General features: G+C 32.1%; 1 protein-coding gene and 1 long non-coding RNA gene across 3 annotated transcripts in view; both read left to right on the top strand.

Annotated features, from left to right (window-relative positions):
• LOC127730687 (ceramide synthase 6-like) overlaps window positions 1–19,766 on the top strand; it is a 90,546-nt gene that overhangs the window by 57,390 nt on the left and 13,390 nt on the right. The gene's annotated exons all lie outside the window — the stretch shown is intronic.
• LOC127730705 (uncharacterized) lies at window positions 1,315–5,509 on the top strand. 2 transcript variants are annotated; one of them, XR_007995254.1, is made up of 2 exons: window positions 1,315–1,381; window positions 5,318–5,509. It is a non-coding gene; the product is annotated as an uncharacterized LOC127730705 (long non-coding RNA). The 2 variants fall into 2 exon arrangements; XR_007995255.1 differs by lacking the exon at window positions 1,315–1,381 and adding an exon at window positions 1,693–2,654.

Below are 19,766 nucleotides of genomic sequence, written 5' to 3'. Positions count from 1 at the left end.
ACTTTTTGCGTCATATGTGGTTTACTTACACTTTCTAATATATATATGGTTTCTAGGAACTTTTCCTTGAAATAAGTAATAAAAACTACTATTTCCTGTTTGCAGAAGGTCACTTCTGGTTGACAGTCAATGCCTTCAATCTTTATCCAAAAGACCCCAAGGCTTCGTCATGCTGTAGTTTGAAGTTTTAAACAATAAATCTTTGATTAATTAAACATTTAAGGGGCAATTACTCCTATAAAATTTCATAGATCAATTTGGACAAAAATTACGATGTTTTCATCCAAAATGTAATCACCTCTGTGGTCTCGTGGTAGCATGCTCGCCTCAAGTGCAGGAGGTCATGGGTTCAAATCCTGGCCAGATAAATCTTAGACTTTAAAATTGGTATTTGCTGCTTCTCTGCTAAGCACGCCACATTAAGGAATGTGAGCAAAGACTGGTCAGCTGGAGTCGGAATAAGGTGTCAGTGTAGGGTGACATGTTTTCCTGCGGATTGTTCACTTGTAAACTAGCATGTTATAAATCCTGCATAGCGGGTTGGTCTTGTACTCTTGTACAAAACAAGGTGAATATTCATGTTGCATAAAAATTTTCTCCTCCTGAATATATATTTTATTTGCAGCTGAACATTAAACAGCAATCCATCATCATCATTCCCAAATAACCAAAACTTTGTTCACCAATCTTTTAAAGCTATCTTTTGATCTTGCAGAGGAGACGAGATTACAAGCAAATGTCAAAAATTAAAACATGAACTTGACCTTAAATTCAATTTCCAGATTATGGCCTAAGGTTTAAAAAATCCTAGATCTTTACGGCTAATGGTTTGTGAGTTACATCAACATTTTTGCTAACTAAAATAACAAAGGGGAAATAACTCCTTTTATCTTTCAGCAGATGGCTTCTGTCAAGATGACTGAGGATATAACAATTTTAAAAAAATAAGTTTGCTGACATCTTTCACTTTTTAGCTCACCGGGGCCCGAAGGGCCCCATGTGAGCTTATGCCATCACTTGGCGTCCCTCGTCGTCCGTCGTCTGTCATCGTCGTCGTCGTCTGTCGTCATAAACTATTTCAAAAATCTTCTCCTCTGAAACTACTGGGCCAAATACCTTCAAACTTTAACTAAATGTTCCTTAGGGTATCTGGTTTATAAATTGTATCCGTAGTTTTGATCCATCGGCAAACATGGCCGCCATGGCTAAAAATAGAACATAGGGGTCAAATGCAGTTTTTATATGACCGCAAAAAAATTTTTGTGGTCGTATATTGGTATGACGTTGGCGTCTCCATCGTCGCCGTCTTCCAAAGACACATTAGTTTTCGCACTCTAACTTTAGTTTAAGTGAATGGATCTCAATGAAATTTTACCATAAGGTTCAATACCACTAAAAGAAGGTGGGGATTGATTTTGGGGGTTATGGTACCCACAGTTAAGGAATTAGGGGCCAAAAATAAGCATTTTTGTAACTTCCAGACATAATTTGTGTGTAAGTGTATGGATCTTTATGAAATTGTACTACAAGGTTCCATATCACAAAGGGAAAGCTGGAATTGAGTTGGGGGTAATTGCCCAAAAAGTTTAGGAATAAGGGGCCAAAAATAAGCATTTTTCTAGTTTCCAGACAATAACTTGTGTTCAAGTGTATGGATCTCTCTGAAATTGTACTGCAAGGTACCATACCACAAAGTGAAGGTTGTGATTGAGGTGGGGGATGATGAATCAAAAGGGGGTTGAAAAAATGTGTGGGGGGTAGGATTTTTTTTTTTCCTTTTTTTTTCTTTAAAATTTTCCATTTAAAGATGGTTGTTTCAGATTTATATATGAAAGAAAATAATAATGATACGGTTATATATCATGAGGAATTGAAATTTAAAATTATGTATATTGGAAATTTAGGTTACATTGGAAAGTAATAATTGGCTTTGGGGGGGGGGGGGGGGGGGGGGGGGGGGGGGTGGTTATGGCTCTAATGTTTAAGGAATAAGGGGAAAAAAGGTTAAAAAACAAGGGTTTCCATTTTAATAGACAAATAATTGAGTAAAGAACATTATTTAAAAGCAGTGTAAGGTTGGTAATTCAAACTCATTTAAATATCTCATCTACACTGCTTTTAAATTATGTAAATTGGAAATTTGCCAATAACTTTATTGTTAATAAATGCATTGGAAATTTGCCAACAATTTTAGTGTAATAAACTTCATTGGAAATTTGCCAATATAAAATTTTGCTGATGAAGGTTTTTTGTTTACCTTTAGCCTTGACTATGAAGTCATTTTCTATTTTTATAGCCTTATGATGTAGTTGAATTATTTAATACTTTTATGATGTGTTTTAATGGGGTTTTATCATGTTTATGGTTGCAAATTTATTGTTTTAGTATAATAAACTCCATTTAAAATTTGCCAATAAAAAAATTTTTTGTTTATTTTTAGCTATGATTATGATGTCATTTTCTATTTTACTTTTATGGTTGCAAAGAAATTTTTATTTTTATACGACCGCAAAAAAATTTTTGTGGTCGTATATTGGTATGACGTTGGCGTCGTCGTCGTCGTCGTCGTCCGGCGTCGTCGTCCGAATACACATTAGTTTTCGCACTCTAACTTTAGTTTAAGTAAATGGATCTCATTGAAATTTTACCATAAGGTTCAATACCACAAAAGGAAGGTGGGGATTGATTTTGGGGGTTATGGTACTAACAGTTAAGGAATTAGGGGCCAAAAGGGGCCAAAAATAAGCATTTTTGTAACTTCCAGACATAACTTGTGTGTAAGTGTATGGTTCTCTCTGACATTGTACCACAAGGTTCCATATCACAAAGGGAATGCTGGGATTGATTTTGGGGGTAATTGTCTCCAAATTTTAGGAATTAGGGGCCAAAAAGGGGCAAAAAACAAGCATTTTTCTAGTTTCATGACAATAACTTGTTTGTAAGTGTATGGATCTTTATGAAATTGTACTACAAGGTTCCATATCACAAAGGGAATACTGGGATTGATTTTTTGGGGTAATTTCCTCCAAATATTAGGAATTAGGGGCCAAAAAGGGGCAAAAAACAAGCATTTTTCTAGTTTCATGACAATAACTTGTTTGTAAGTGTATGGATCTTTATGAAATTGTACTACAAGGTTCCATATCACAAAGGGAAGGCTGGGATTGATTTTGGGGGTTTTCCCTCAAAATTTTAGTAATTAGGGGCCATAAAAGGGCAAAAAAAACATGCATTTTTCTAGTTTCAGGACAATAACTTGTGTGTAAGTGTATGGATCTTTATGAAATTGTACTGCAAGGTTCCATATCACAAAGGGAAAGCTGGAATTGAGTTTGGGGGTAATTGCCCTAAACGTTTAGGAATTTGGGGCCAAAAAGGGGCCAAAAAACAAGCATTTTTCTAGTTTCCAGACAATAACTTGTGTTCAAGTGTATGAATCTCTCTGAAATTGTACTGCAAGGTACCATACCACAAAGGGAAAGCTGGGATTGAGTTTGGGGGCGATGAATCATAAGGGGGTTCAAAAAATTGGGGGGGGGGGATTTATTTTTTCCTTTTTTTTCTTTAACATTTTCCATTTTAAATTGGTTATTTCTGATTTATATATAAAAGCAAATAATAATGATATGGTTTGAATAGGCATACATGTGAACCTCCCGATGGGAGTACAATAATCCCGTTTTCAGGGGTCTCCTCCCGACCTCCCGTTGAAAAAATCCCGTGTATGAAATTTTTCATGAATGAAAAATTTCTGCCCAACATAACATCTCAGGCATCTGGTGTAACTGACATTACCTGAAGTTATATTTTACCTGTAAATCAATTAACATGCATAATTATATGGCTTCACTTGTCAGCTTGGGTGTCAAACATACTGGTAAGCAACGATTTTTACCTCAGGCTAACTGCCGTTGTGTAACAAAAACTGTGTATTTATTGGGTTACTTCCCTTGATTTATCCTGTTTTAAGTTACTTTCCTTTTAATAATGAAAATTTTTTAAAGAATATAAATAAAATATAAATTGAACAAATAATCATAAAAGGATGGTTATTAAATGATTTTAAATGTCTTAGGACAAATAAAAAAATAATAATTTGAAAATTATTTGAGGATTCTATACTTCCTTTTAAGGCTTAAATTGAAATTTATATAATAACTATGACCCGAATTTTACAGATAGAATGAATTTCTGAGTTTGCAAATAAAAACTATTTGCAAGAGAAAAAAATAAAAAATAAAAACTATTTGCAGACAGCTAAACAAATGTTCTGGTTGCAATGATTGTTTTATAGAATATGAAGTAAAAAATTTAAAGAACATACTGGAAAAAAACAATGTTAAATTGAACATGTAGAATATAAAGATGGAGAAACTTTATAAGTACAAGGGAACTATAAACATAATAAATTGGTTGGAAAGTTGAAGAAAACACACTTTAAAAGACCATTTTTACAGCACACGGTTACATTTACAACAAAATTAATGTCGATTAAAAACCTCCTGATCTGAGTCCTAATCTCCTGACCAAAATTTCCCAATCTCCTGATTTGAGTTTCACAGTCCATCACATGTATGAATAGGTAAATTGAAAATTTTTAAGTTCTTAGACCACTTTCATTCTGTGTCAGAAACCTATGCTGTGTCAAATATTTAATTACAATCCAAATTCAGTGCTGTATCAAGCTTGAATGTTGTGTCCATACTTGCCCCAACTGTTCAGGGTTCGACCTCTGCGGTCGTATCAAGCTGCGCCCCAGCGGAGCATTTTATTAGATATTACTGTTAAATGATGCTGATTAAGGTTTTTGCTATGTTTAGCCATGACTTTGATGTCATTTTCTATTTTAATATCTGTTATGATGTATTTAAATGGGCTTTTATGGTTACAAAGGAATTTTATTTTTAGATATTACTATAAAATGTTGCTGATGCTGATTAAGGATTTTGTTTATTTTTAGCCATGACTATGATGTCATTTTCTATTTTAATACCTTTATGATGTAATTTCCATTTTTAGATATTACTGTTAAATGATGCTGATTAAGGGTTTTTTGCTATGTTTAGCCATGACTATGATGTCATTTTCTATTTTAATATCTTTATGATGTATTTAAATGGGCTTTTATGGTTACAAAGGAATTTTATTTTTATACGACCGCAAAAAAATTTTGTGGTCGTATATTGGTATGACGTTGGCGTCGTCGTCGTCGTCCGGCGTCGTCGTCGTCGTCCGGCGTCGTCGTCCGAAGACACATTGGTTTTCGCACTCTTACTTTAGTTTAAGTGAATGGATCTTTTTGAAATTTGACCATAAGGTTAAATACCACAAAAGGAAGGTGGGGATTGATTTTGGGGGTTATGGTACCAACAGTTAAGGAATAAGGGGCCAAAAAGGGGCCAAAAATAAGCATTTTCTAGTTTCCAGACAATAACTGTGGAACGGTGTATGGATCTCTCTGAAATTATACTACAAGTTTCCATACCACAAAGGGATGGTTAGGATTTGCTTTGGGGGGTTATGGCTCAAACCGTTTAGGAATTAGGGGCAAAAAAGGGGGAAAAACAAGGTTGTCCTGGTTAATGGACAAATACTTTAGTACAAAACATAATTTAAAGCAGTGTAAGGGAGATAAATCAAATACATCATTGAAATTATCTCCCTTACACTGCTTTTAAATTATGTATAAAGTAATGGTTAATGAACAATAAAGATAATTTAAAACAGTGTAAGGGAGGTAATCCAAATACAACGTTTTGGTTACTTCCCTTACACTGCTTTTAAATTATGTTTAAAGAAATGCATATTTATAAAGGAAGACCAGTAAAAATATCTGCAAATGTTGCATCTTTTTTTTTTACAAAAAAATCCATATGAAAGATTTGACACTATATTCTATTATAAAATAGATTAAGTTAGCACTATGGTAAATTTAAATGGGTAATTATGGTTGCCAACTCCATTGGAAATTTGAATTGAGATTATGACCATATCTTGAGGGAAAGAATTTTTTGGGGGAAAAAAAGGAGGGGGGGGGGGGGGGATAAAAAGAAATTGTGGGGGGTCAATTTTTTCTCATTTCAGATTTCAGAAATTAAAAAGAATTATTTTTTTTTTTTCAAATTTCAAATATTGAAAAATTTCAAGAAGTAATCTTTAATTGCACAGTATGGCGCATTAGATTTGTAAAATCTTTGATCACATTTATTTATTTGTTATGCCGAATCTAACAGTGTATTTAGATTTTTAATTTTGGATCCAGTTTTCAAATTGGTCTACATTAAGGTCCAAAGGGTCCAAAATTAAACTTTGTTTGATTTTAGCAAAAATTGAATATATGAGGTTCTTTGATATGCTGAATCTAAACATGTATTTAGATTTTTGATTTTTGGCCCAGTTTTCAAGTTGGTCCAAATTGGGGTCCAAAATTAAACTTTGTTTGATTTCAACAAAAATTGAATATATGGGGTTCTTTGATATGCTGAATCTAACCATGTATTTAGATTTTTTATTTGTGGACCCCGTTATCAAATTGGTTCATATTGAGGTCAAAAGGGTCCAAAATTAAACTTTGTTTGATTTCATCTAAAATTGAATTATTGGGGTTCTTTGATATTCCAAATCTAACTGTGTATTTAGATTTTTAATTTTGGGTCCTGTTTTTTAAATTGGTCTACATTAAGGTCCAAAGGGTCCAAAATTAAACTTAGTTTGATTTTAACAAAAAATGAATTCTTGGGGTTCTTTGATATGCTGAATCTTAACATGTGTTTAGATTTTTGATTATGGGCCCAGTTTTCAAGTTGGTCCAAGATAGGGTCCAGTATTTAAACTTTGTTTGATTTCAACAAAAAATGAATATATGGGGTTCTTTGATATGCTGAATCTAAACATGTATTTAGATTTTTGATTATGGGCCCAGTTTTCAAGTTGGTCCAAATTGGGGTCCAAAATTAAACTTTGTTTGATTTCAACAAAAATTGAATATACGAGGTTCTTTGATATGCTGAATCTAACCATGTATTTAGATTTTTTATTTGTGGGCCCCGCTATCAAATTGGTTCATATTGAGGTCAAAAGGGTCCAAAATTAAACTTTGTTTGATTTCATCAAAAATTGAATTATTGGGGTTCTTTGATATGCCAAATCTAACCGTGTTTTTAGATTTTTAATTTGGGTCCCGTTTTTTAAATTGGTCTTCATTGAGGTCCAAAGGGTCCAAAATTAAACTTAGTTTGATTTTAACAAAAATTGAATTCTTGGGGTTCTTTGATATGCTGAATCTAAACATGTGTTTAGATTTTTGATTATGGGCCCAGTTTTCAAGTTGGTCCAAGTTGGGGTCCAAAATTAAACTTTTTTTGATTTCAACAAAAATTGAATATAAGGGGTTCTTTGATATGCTGAATCTAACCATGAATTTAGATTTTTTATTTGTGGGCCCCGCTATCAAATTGGTTCATATTGAGGTCAAAAGGGTCCAAAATTAAACTTTGTTTGATTTCATCAAAAATTGAATTATTAGGGTTCTTTGATATTCCAAATCTAACCGTGTATTTAGATTTTTAATTTTAAGTCCCGTTTTTTAAATTGGTCTACATTAAGGTCCAAAGGGTCCAAAATTAAACTTTGTTTGATTTCATCTAAAATTGAATTATTGGGGTTCTTTGATATTCCAAATCTAACCGTGTATTTAGATTTTTAATTTTGGGTCCTGATTTTTAAATTGGTCTACATTAAGGTCCAAAGGGTCCAAAATTAAACTTAGTTTGATTTTAACAAAAATTGAATTCTTGGGGTTCTTTGATATGCTGAATCTAAACATGTGTTTAGATTTTTGATTATGGGCCCAGTTTTCAAGTTGGTCCAAGTTGGGGTCCAAAATTAAACTTTGTTTGATTTTAACAAAAAATGAATATATGGGGTTCTTTGATATGCTGAATCTAACCATGTATTTTGATTTTGGACATTGGACCATAATAGGTAAATTAAAAAAATTCAAGTTCTTAGACCACATTCTTTCTGTGTCAGAAACCTATGCTGTGTCAAATATTTAATAACAATCCAAATTCAGAGCTGTATCAAGCTTGAATGTTGTGTCCATACTTGCCCCAACTGTTCAGGGTTCGACCTCTGCGGTCGTATCAAGCTGCGCCCCAGCGAAGCATTTTATTAGATATTACTTTAAATGTTGCTGATTAAGGATTTTTGTTTATTTTTAGCCATGACTATAATGTCACTTTCTATTTTAATACCTTTATGATGTATTTAAATGGGCTCCCATGTATTTAGATTTTTGATTATTTATACATGTTACCAAATTGGTCCACATTGAACAAAAACGGTCCAAATTTCAACTTTATTACATTACATCAAACATTGAATTCTACATATTCTTTGATATATTGAAATTAACAAACAATTTAGTTTATGGATATTCCACCATAATAGGTAAATTAAATTTTTTCCAGTTCTTACACCACATTCATCCTGTGTCAGAAACCTATGCTGTGTCAAATATTTAATGACAATCCAAAGTCATAGCTGTATCAAGCTTGAATTTTGTGTCCATACTTGCCCCAACTGTTCAGGGTTCGACCTCTGCGGTCGTATCAAGCTGCGCCCCAGCAAAGCATTTTATTTGTTATTATTTTGAATATTATTTTAGAGATATATAAACTGTAAGCAGCAATAATGTTCAGCAAAATAAGATCTACAAAAAATTTAAATGACCAAAATTGTCAATTGACCCCTTAAGGAGTTATTGCCCTTTAAAGACAATTTTACACAATTTGTTCAAGTTTGCTAACATTTAAAAATCTTCTCCTCTGAAATACAGGTGAGCGATTCAGGCTCTTGAGAGCCTCTTGTAATTGATTGATTGTTGGTTGCTTAATCTTTCACATTTATGAAGGAGATACTATAACAAGAAAAATAGTGTTAGGGGAGATAACTCTTTCACAGAAAGTGTTCCATTAAACAGGGTTAGTTTTAAACGGGTAATAATTGTTCAATATCATATACCATATAAGCACAGTTTTAAGTGTATAATTTAGATAAAAGATTAATCAAGGGGTGTAGCTCCAAAATACTTTCAAATGTGTTTGAAAATACATGTACAAATGAATAAATTTTAGCATGGTAACCTTAGGCTGCCAAACAGTGTCCGTTCATTTACATGAAAACGCTTTGATGAAAATTTTTTCAAATTTTTATATGTTGTTTCCTGTGACTTAATGAAGGTCAAGTTCAATTTTCACGACTTTAGCTTATCTCGTTCTTGAATTTTGGACCCTTTTAGAAACCACAAATTTACTTATTATGTGATTGAGTTATTTCCATTTGAACAGAAATTAATAAGTTTATGTATAGCTGAGATGTATAGATAGTCTATCAATGATTGTATCTGTTCAATTGATTAGTCAGGAGTTGTCAAAAATTTCTTCATAACTATTTTTTTTTAAGTCATGTGTGTTTTGAAGGTAGATGTCACAGTTGTTATGTGGTATTTTATTTTTGTTGTGTGTGTTAATGTTTAAATTTTACTTGATCCTGTTTGGGTGTCCAGATTTGCAAATTTCATTTTCATTAGGTAATAATCTATTTTTGTTAAAGGATATATTTCATTACATTACATTGTGTAGATAAAGTTGTTGACGTTGATAGATAAGTTGCAGATAAGATATTAGTTTGTGACAAATGAAAGAAAAAATATTGGGAACTATTAATTATATTTGATCATAATTTGAAAACATCATATCTAATTTTAGAGAACAATTTTTTAGTGGCGAAACCATATCTAATTTTAGATTTGCATTACTGGTTCATTGAAAGAGGTTTGAGTTATTTCCCTTTGAACAGAAATTGTTTTAATTAATAAGTATTTCATCAAAAAATTGAATTTTTGGGGTTCTTTGATATGCTGATTCTAATAATGTACTTAGATTTTGGATATTGGACCATAATAGGTAAATGTCCAATTTCATTTTTTTCAGTTCTTTGACCACATTTATTTTGTGTCACAAACCTATGCTGTATCAAATATTCAATCACAATCCAAATTCAGAGCTGTTTTAAATGTTGTGTCCATACTTGCTCAACTGTTCAGGGTTCGACCTCTGCAGGAAAATCTGGTTTGCTGTCACTCTGACAGCTTCTTGTTATCATTTTACTCTTATAGTCTTTATCATCAGTCATAGTTACCAAAATGTTGCTGAAGTGTTGAAAAGTGGACTTTGGCTTGCTGTTTCCAATGGCGAAGACAGTGTCCATAGCTACAATGCATTAGTTTGTGATTAGGTCAATTTAAAGGTAACCACTAGTGGTCAATAGTATTTTGTATGCAATGGTATAAGCATTGTCATTTCTCCTTTCCACAGAGGTTATTTGGCCCTGCACCTTTAGTCATGGTTCATTGACTTTGAATGTTTTGCATAGTTAACATGTTTAAGTTTTGCTATTTTAACTTCAACAATTGCATTATACTATACAAGTTACATAAAGGCAAGACATATCTCTGTATCAACAGTTTACTTTTAAAGGGACAGAAACGCAAAACTTTATTACAGCAACTAAGCTTGAAATGTAGGTCATGGTGACTCCTACATTGCTGAACAACATTTTACTATATACATGATGTTGTGTGATACAATGACATAGGTATACTACCGTATGTTTCTGAGAAGTGCACCTTTATCAAAAGCATGAAATGAAAGTTATTATGAACAAAATGTGGCAGAGCAACAATTTCATAATATATTAGGTATCTCAGTAATAATCCTTATTGCAAAAGGTTTATAAACTGTTGGTGGGAGACGATTATGCTCCTATAGGTCCACCCTAATACCAAGTTGTATGATTATTATTTACTTGATATCTGAAATCTAAGATCAGACGTTAATCTTGACCAAGGTTAGTGAAGCATCAAATGTAACTCAGAGTGACCTTATTTGGAGAGAGGCTGTTACTGTGGATTCATTAATTTTCGTGGATTGAGGAAAAATTGTATTTTAGTGGAGATTTGATTTCATGGTTTTTACAAAGTCTGCATATAAAATTTGTACTTCTTTGAATATTTAAATTTGTGGTTTACCTAAACCCACGAAATCCACGAAAATTGGTATCCCACAAATAAGAATGAATCCACCATATACCCTTACATCAAGATATTAATGAATCCACCGTATACCCTTACATCAAGATATGTTGTTGTAGGTCAGTTAGTATCTCACAACTGAGTTCAAAAGTAAATTAAGTACATGAAGATGACCAATTTTTGGTTGGAGGCTGTTATTCTCGCTTATTTGTCCTTACACAAAGTTATATGATTGTAGGTCACTTAGTAACTGAGATCAGATCCTATGTCCCTGAAGTGATAAATATAGGTCAAATTATCTACTTTTGGTAAAGGCTGTTATACTTCCTTTGATAAATTGTAACATAAAGTTAAATGATTGTAGGTCAGTGAAAATTTGAGAACTGAACTTAAACTTGTTTTGCTTGACAGCAATTTTGTAGTGACACGTAGCAATAATTTCTGTCTTCTTGCATCATTGGTGTCTGTGTTACACTATGTTAATCCACAGCTCCTTGAAAATGACTGGACAGAAATCAACCAAACTTGCACAGATTCTATAGGACATGAAAGTGTGCACCAGCTATTTTAATTTATTTTTAAGTAATTTTTGTGGTTTCCAATTCCATTAAACACAGACTTTGCCATTTCTTCATATATCAGTTTGTTTATCCAAAACTGTAAAACAGCTAAAAATAAACCATTTTTGCAAAGAATCTTCTTCTGGACAGGGTGGAAAATTGTTCAGATCTTCTTATATCTAATTGAAGTTGTGCACTTGATATTTTGATTTTTGATCCGAGTGAATTTTTGGGTTTCTGTACCAAAATGTGGACTTCACCAATTCTGCTTATAGTATTAGTAAACGGTATAGACAACACATGTCTTCCTTGAAAGACATCTTCTTTTTCATTGTAAGCTATAGACAACTTTCGAATTTGTGCACTTTCCTGTAAATTCCCTATGTCACAATGCTTATGTTGTGACTTCACAGTAAGAACAGATTGTTTGGTGAGGTCGTTTATGCCAATTGACCTCTTATCGACCATTGTAACTCATTCATTAAAAAACAACTTGAGATTGGTTTATTAAACTCCCTCTAGATTTATTTTTAAATCTTTTTATATTGAAATCAATGAAATATTTACCATGTTTTAAATGCCCCCATTGTCAGAATTTGAGAATGTTAATGTACAATCCTTTGTAAAAACATATGACATGATCAGTTAATATAAGAACTGTGTATATCAGTGTAAAAGTGTGTGTTAGAATCTTTTGTTGTTTGTTTTGATCAGTTTATAATTGATTGTTATTTTTATTTACAGGACAATCAGGTGAGATAGAGAGTAATAAACCTTCCTATCTCACTCACCCACATTTAAACTGAGCACACAAAATTCTTCTAAATAGTGGACTGCAGTGTTATATTAATGAAGTCTCTCTGCATATTTTCAATAGTCTTAATATGATATAAGTCTGTTTTAATAATTAGAATTTAGATAATTTAGTAAAAAGACTTTAAATTATGGGTGAGAAGATATTTAAGGGATCATTTATACATTAAAATCATATGGCATGTTAAGATACTTGATATTTTTATATTGACTTATTCTAGAAATTTTTAACATTTTCTAACAAAATCACATTTTTTACACAAATCAGACTGCTTATATAAACTTATCATTTAGAATTAAAAAATATAGTTTTCTATCATGTAAAAAGAATTTCTTGGTGTAATGAAATGATCTGCAAGTAAACTCTAATACTTTGTGAATTGCCTTGAGTAAAAATTGGTATTTGGTGCTTTTCCGCAAACAACATGGCATTTAGGAGTAAGAACAAAGACTGGTCGTCACAGCCTCGGAATTATATGTCTGGGTAGGATGACATGTCTGACTACAGACAGTAACCTTGTGTACTGACATGTTTTAAATCCTGCTCAATGTGTTGGAATAGTACAACGCAGGGTTCATATTCATATAATATCAACATGTTCTCATCCTGATATGCAAGTAATATTGGCCACTGAACAATAAACCACAATTCATCTAAACATCTAATACTTTATGTCAATATCTTTTTTGAAAAAAGAAGGGTTAAGATATAATTTAAGTCATGGTGACATTTCTTTGACAGTTACTGTGGAATCATCAATTTTCATGGTTATCAATTTTTGTGGATTGAGGAAAATTGGTATTTAATGTGGATATTTGATTTCGTGATTTCGCCAAAGTCTGCATACAAGCCTATAAAAACTTGGTTCTTTGTTGAACATTTATTTGATTTCTTGATTACCAACGAAATCCACTATAACTGGTATCCCACGAATAATAATGAATCCACAGTACTCTATACAGTACTCTATCAACTGCTTCTATATATATGAATGTAAAAGATTTTGATAGTCTTGATACAAAATATCTTAGTTTTTATTTTCCATGACATTGAATACTAATAATATATATGAATATTTGAAGAAGAAACAGTTATAATCTATTTTACTTCAACTCTTGTTCTTTAATAATTATAAATCACTAGTATATTTTGTTTGGAAATGTATAACTCTGCATCATAAATAAAGGATAACTGAGTCCAATAAAGAAATAGAGCAATCTTAAACAACATCTTATCCCCACATCCATAATTTATTTATTTGAATTTTTTTAATCATTGATGAAGGTCAGTGTACCATATTTTAGTTCACCAAATATGATGCATCAAATGACAAAAGATCATTCCTCTATTAGTCTGAGATACTCTGATGTCTGCTGGCCTTTTTTGGACTTTTTAGGGCCCCAACAAGTCTTAAAAAAGGCCAGTAGACGTCTGATCAATCTAGGTGTATTCTCTATGAAGACAGTTGATTTAGATCTGGACCTTAACCCAAGGCCATTCTTTTGTTAAATGAATATTAAGTTAATCTAATCTTAATGTTGAACTTTGTCACAAAACATGGTGCATTGACTCAGACAAAAGTTCATTACTTTTTGATTTGTAGTTCTTTAGATCTGGACCTTAATGCAAAACTTAACCAAAGCCTTTTATCAATACAATGAAGTTCAAGTTGTCCAAATTTCAGTGACGACCTTTGTCACTAAGCATGATGCATAAACCAACAAAAGATCATTCTTCACTGACTATTGGCAGAAACCAATTTCTTTAACTACACAAATCCTTGTACTTTTCAGGTTTCAAACTGTATTTGCAGACATATGAATTTACAGTATATAAATGATCCCTTTCTCCTTTTTCCTCTACCCTTAGTTGCTCAGTTTGAATGTACAAATTGTATTTTAGAAAAGAAAGAATTGACCAAATGTTTCATATTTGTATTGTTCTATCCATCATTTTTATACGACATCAAAAAATGTTTTGCGTCGTATAATGCTATGGTGTAGTTGTCCGAATAAATAATTCAGGCGTCGTCCGAAGACACATTTGGTTTCCGGACAATAACTTTAGTTAAAGTGAATGGATCTTTAAGAAGTTTTACCAGAAGGTTCAATACCACAAAAGGAAGGTTGGGATTGATTTTTGGGGGGTTATGGTACCAACAGTTTAGGAATTAGGGGCCAAAAACAAGCATTTTTGTAGTTTTAGGACAATTACTTGTGTGTTAGTGTATAGATCTCTCAGAAGTTGTACCGCAGTGTTCCATATCACAAAGGGAAGGCTGGGATTGAGTTTGGGGGTAATTGTCCAAATGGTTCAGAAATTAGGTGCAAAAACGGTGCCAAAAACAAGCATTTTTCTAGTTACCAGACAGTAACTTGTGTTTAAGTGTATGGATCTCTCTAAAATTGTACTACAAGGTTCCATACCACAAAGGGGTGTTGGGATTAATTTGGGGGTAATTACTCCAAGGTGGAGGGGGTTCAAAAAGTTTGGGGGGATTTTTTTGGGGGGTTCATATTTTTTTTCTTCAAAATTTTTGAAATTTCAAAGGATTGTACAGTATTGCGCAATAGCACAGTATTGGGCAATAGCAAGAAATCTTCAATTGCACAGTATTGCGCAATAGCAAGAAATCTTCAATTGCACAGTAATGCGCAATAGCACAGTATTGCACAATCGCACTGTATTGGGCAATAGCAAGAAATCTTCAATTGCACTGTATTGGGCAATAGCAAGAAATCTTCAATTGCACAGTATTGCGCAATAGCAAGAAATCTTCAATTGCACAGTATTGCGCAATAGCAAGAAATCTCCAATTGCACAGTATTGCGCAATAGCAAGAAATCTTCAATTGCACAGTATTGCGCAATAGCATAGTATTGCACAACAACAAAGTATTATGCAATAGCAAGAAATCTTCAATTATACAGTATTGCGCAATAGCAAGAAATCTTCAATTGGCCAGTATTGCACAATAGCACAGTATTGGGTGACAACACAGTCAGGGATGGGGTAATCGTAATCTGTAATCATAATCGATTGTAATTGATTACATTTTTTCCAGTAATCGACAGTAATCTGTAATCGAAGACATTTTCGATTACATGTAATCGTAATTTAATCGATTACAGCAAAAATCATGATGTAATCATCGATTACTTTCGATTACATTTCGATTACTTTAGTAAAATAGTCTGATGAAATATAACCTATTTTAAATGAAAATATGTGTATGTATTCATCACTTTGAAGTACTGATATGACTTAAGAGTTTATCAACTGCCTTTATATTTCTATCTATTGTCTCAAGCTGCATTATGATCAACCAGATCCCCTACCATAATTTACTTTATATCTAGCTTTTGAAGCAAAATGTGCTTGTCAATAAGTCAACACCTTTTATATCAAAATAAGAAAATAGATTTGAAATAAGGAATGTGTCTTAAGTTAAGTTCTGTACTTCCTTAAAGTAGTAAGCTTATTTGTATTAAATTTCCTAAAAGCATAATTTTCAATAAGATTTAAGCTTAGAAAAGATAAACAGTTGATTTCTTATAATGTTATGATATACATGTATATAAAAAATAAGTACACAAAATCCTTTTAACAATGAACCAACATGACCAATGCCTATGCATTGAAATTTTTTTCAGAAAAAGATACATGTATCCCTCGTTGACACTATAAATATATACTGTTTATAATTTTATTATAGAATAAAAAAATCTTAACAAACTTCTTGTCTTTACTTATCAGATGATCAAAGTCTTCTAATCACTATATAAGACACACACTTTGTTTTTATTTCAATTACTGTTTGTCTAATTAAGATGGAGATTTACATTATTTTGCCCCAGGTAATAAATTGTACTCCATTGGCAGTTTTATAACCTATAATTAAGGTGGTTTTCCAACAAAAGGATTAAATCATGTCTGTCATTATAATTATAAATTTTGATCCTTAAAATTAGCTGAACTAATTAATAATTCTACTTTTTTATATTTTCTTCAGAGAAAACTTCCAACATTGTAAATAACTATGCTTAAATATACCTGCTTTAAATGAATAAAAACAAAAAAGCTAACTTAAGTCAGTATGAAAGTAAAATTATTGAAAAAAACCTTAAACATATATATAAGTGATTGATGGAATGCAATGTCATCTCTAATTCATGTTGAAAGTCAAATTTCAAGATTTTTTTAATAATTCTGATCCTCAGTAAGAGATTCCATCTAGATAACAACTGTCAACTTATAATTTGGAAACAATGATTTAAATGCTGTTTTTTTGGTAAAGTTCTAGATATCTACTATACAAACGTTGATCAACATAATAGTGTTTAACTTACTTTATTTTTTTTTTTAATTTTGAAGCATATAATTGACAGTAATCGAAAAGTAATGTAATTACTTTTGATAAAGTAATCGATTGCAATCGATTACATACAAAAATCTGAGTAATCGATTATTAATCGATTGCACAAAATACCTTCATGTAATCGATTATTAATCGATTACATTTGTCAGTAATCGTGCCCATCCCTGAACACAGTATTGCGCAATAGCAAGAAATCTGCAATTGCACAGTATTGCGCAATAGCACAGTATTGCACAATAGCAAGAAATCTTAAATTGCACAGTATTGCGCAATAGCAAGAAATCTTCAATTGAGAATAAATACAAATCTTTTAACCAATTTCAATGGGATTAATTTTAAGTCTTTAATTTTTGGGAGTTCTAACCTTGTATTACTTTTTTGGATATTAGGCCCCATTTTTAAATTGGTCTGCAGTGAGGTCAAAAGGGTCCAAAATTAAACTTTGTTTGAATTCATCAAAAACTGAATTATTGCGGCTGTATGATATGCTGAATCTTATTGTGCATTTAGATTTTTTTATTTTGGGCCCTGTCTTCAAATTAGTCCATATTAAGGTTTGAAGGGTAAAAAATTAAATTTTGTTTGATTTCAACTAAAATTAAATTTTTGGTGTTTTTTTTATATGCTGAATCTAACCATGTTGTTAGATTTTGGATATCAGACAATTCTAGGTAAATTAAATGTCCCATTTCCAATTTTTAAGATCTTTGACCACATTTATTTTGTGTCAGAAACCTATATTATGTCAAAAATTTGATCAAAATCCAAATTCAGACAGTATCAAGCTTGAATATTGTATCCAAACTTGCCCCAACTGTTCAAGGTTAAACCTCTGCTGTCGTATCTGGCTGTGCTCAGCGAAGCATTTTATTACCTAGATATCTCAGATTTGTAATGGTTAACCTTAATTTGGATGCTAATAAAAATGGATATTTATGCCACTATATATATTTTAACCCATGGCTATTTCAAATTACAAAAGTTGTCTTTAGAGTTTTTTGTTGTTACTACAAATATTTATTTAGAGAATTTCTAACTTAAGTTAACGTTAACTTTTAACATTTTCATTTTGACATCTGAAATTACTTAGCCAAAATGAACTATAAGATGAACTATACTTTGCCCAGGAAAAATGTTAAGATGGTCTTTTTATTCCTCCATTATCTCTGATTGAACAATAGTCCATTTTTTTTTATATATGCGATTGATGGATGGATTCTCCTCAACAAAGATTTGTTTTAAATTTGTTGATCAGATAGCATTAAGATTAGTAATGTTGGTACGAGTAATGATTTTATTACTGAGGTGGTGATCACTTTTACATCTTGACATAACATTCTACAGTCAATATGTCATATTTTTGGTAATAGCAGTCTTACATCCACTTCATTTGAACTTTGGGGGATATGACATAGCACATCTCCTTATTTTTGTCGAGCCTGCGACTTTTGTCGCAGAAAGCTCGACATATAGGGATTAGGGATAGTGATCCGGCGGCGGTGGCGTTAGCTAACTTCTTAAAAGCTTTATATTTTAGAAGGTAGAATACCTGGATCCTTCATACTTTGTATATAGATGCCTCATGTTACGAAGTTTCCGTCAGTCACATGTCCAATGTCCTTGACCTCATTTTCATGGTTCAGTGACTACTTGAAAAAAAAGTTATAATTTTTTGTAATGTTAAATTCTCTCTTATTATAAGTAATAGGATAACTATATTTGGTATGTGCTTACCTTCCAAGGTCCTCATGCCCGTCAGACAGTTTTCACTTGACCTCAACCTCATTTCATGGATCAGTGAACAAGGTTAAGTTTTGGTGGTCAAGTCCATATCTCAGATACTATAAGCAATAGGTCTAGTATATTCGGTGTATGGAAGGACTGTAAGGTGTACATGTCAAACTGGCAGGTGTCATCTGACCTTGACCTCATTTTCATGGTTCAGTGGTTATAGTTAAGTTTTTGTGTTTTGGTCTGTTTTTCTTATACTGTATGCAATAGGTCTACTATATTTGGTGTATGGAATGATTGTAAGGTGTACATGTCTAGCTGGCAGGTGTCATCTGACCTTGAACTCATTTTCATGGCTCAGTGGTCAAAGTTAAGTTTTTTGAGTTTTGGTCTTTTTTTCTAATACTATATGCAATAGTTCAACTATATTTGGTGTATGGAAATATTTTATGATCTATATGTCAGTCACGCATGTTTTATTTGACCTTGACCTCATTTTCAAGGTTCATTGCATTGCTCAGTGTTAAGTTTTTGTGTTTTGGTCTGTTTCTCTTAAACTATAAGCAATAGGTCAACTATATTTGTTGAATGGAAGAATTGTTAGCTGTACATACCTGCCTAGCATGGTTCATCTGACCTTGACCTCATTTTCATGGTTCATTGGTCAATGTTTAGTTTACTTGGTTAATGTTAAGTTTATGTGACAGTTGTAATAAAGCTTTATATTTAGGACTATCAACATAATATCAATGATTAGTAAAAAAGGCGAGACATTTCAGCGTGTGCACTCTTGTTATATTATTAGATGGTCAGATGTATCATTGACAATAGTTTTATGATTGTGGCTTTGGTTCCAATATGTCTTTTGGTTTCAGAGATCTTTTAAATAGTTCACAACAGACATATTGTAATTAGTAATGTCTTTTCAGTCAACTCAGTTAATGAAAATGTGATCAAGAATAATTTAGAAAAAATGGCCATGTTTTTATCCAAGATTTACAACAGTAGTTTCATTGAAAGAAGTTGACAATGATATCCCATAGAGTTCAATGCTACTGGACATTTACATGCTTACATCCACTTCATTTGAAAGTTGGTGGATAGTTATCTCAATAGCAATCATACCACATTTCCTTATTTTTATATTTAAACAACTATATCGAAAAATGATTAACTCCAAATGAGGGT

The sequence above is a fragment of the Mytilus californianus genome, unplaced genomic scaffold (assembly GCF_021869535.1).
Source record: "Mytilus californianus isolate M0D057914Y unplaced genomic scaffold, xbMytCali1.0.p SCAF_2, whole genome shotgun sequence".
NCBI classification, from domain to species: Eukaryota; Metazoa; Mollusca; class Bivalvia; order Mytilida; family Mytilidae; genus Mytilus; species Mytilus californianus.
This window is presented reverse-complemented; position numbering and strand designations above follow the sequence as displayed.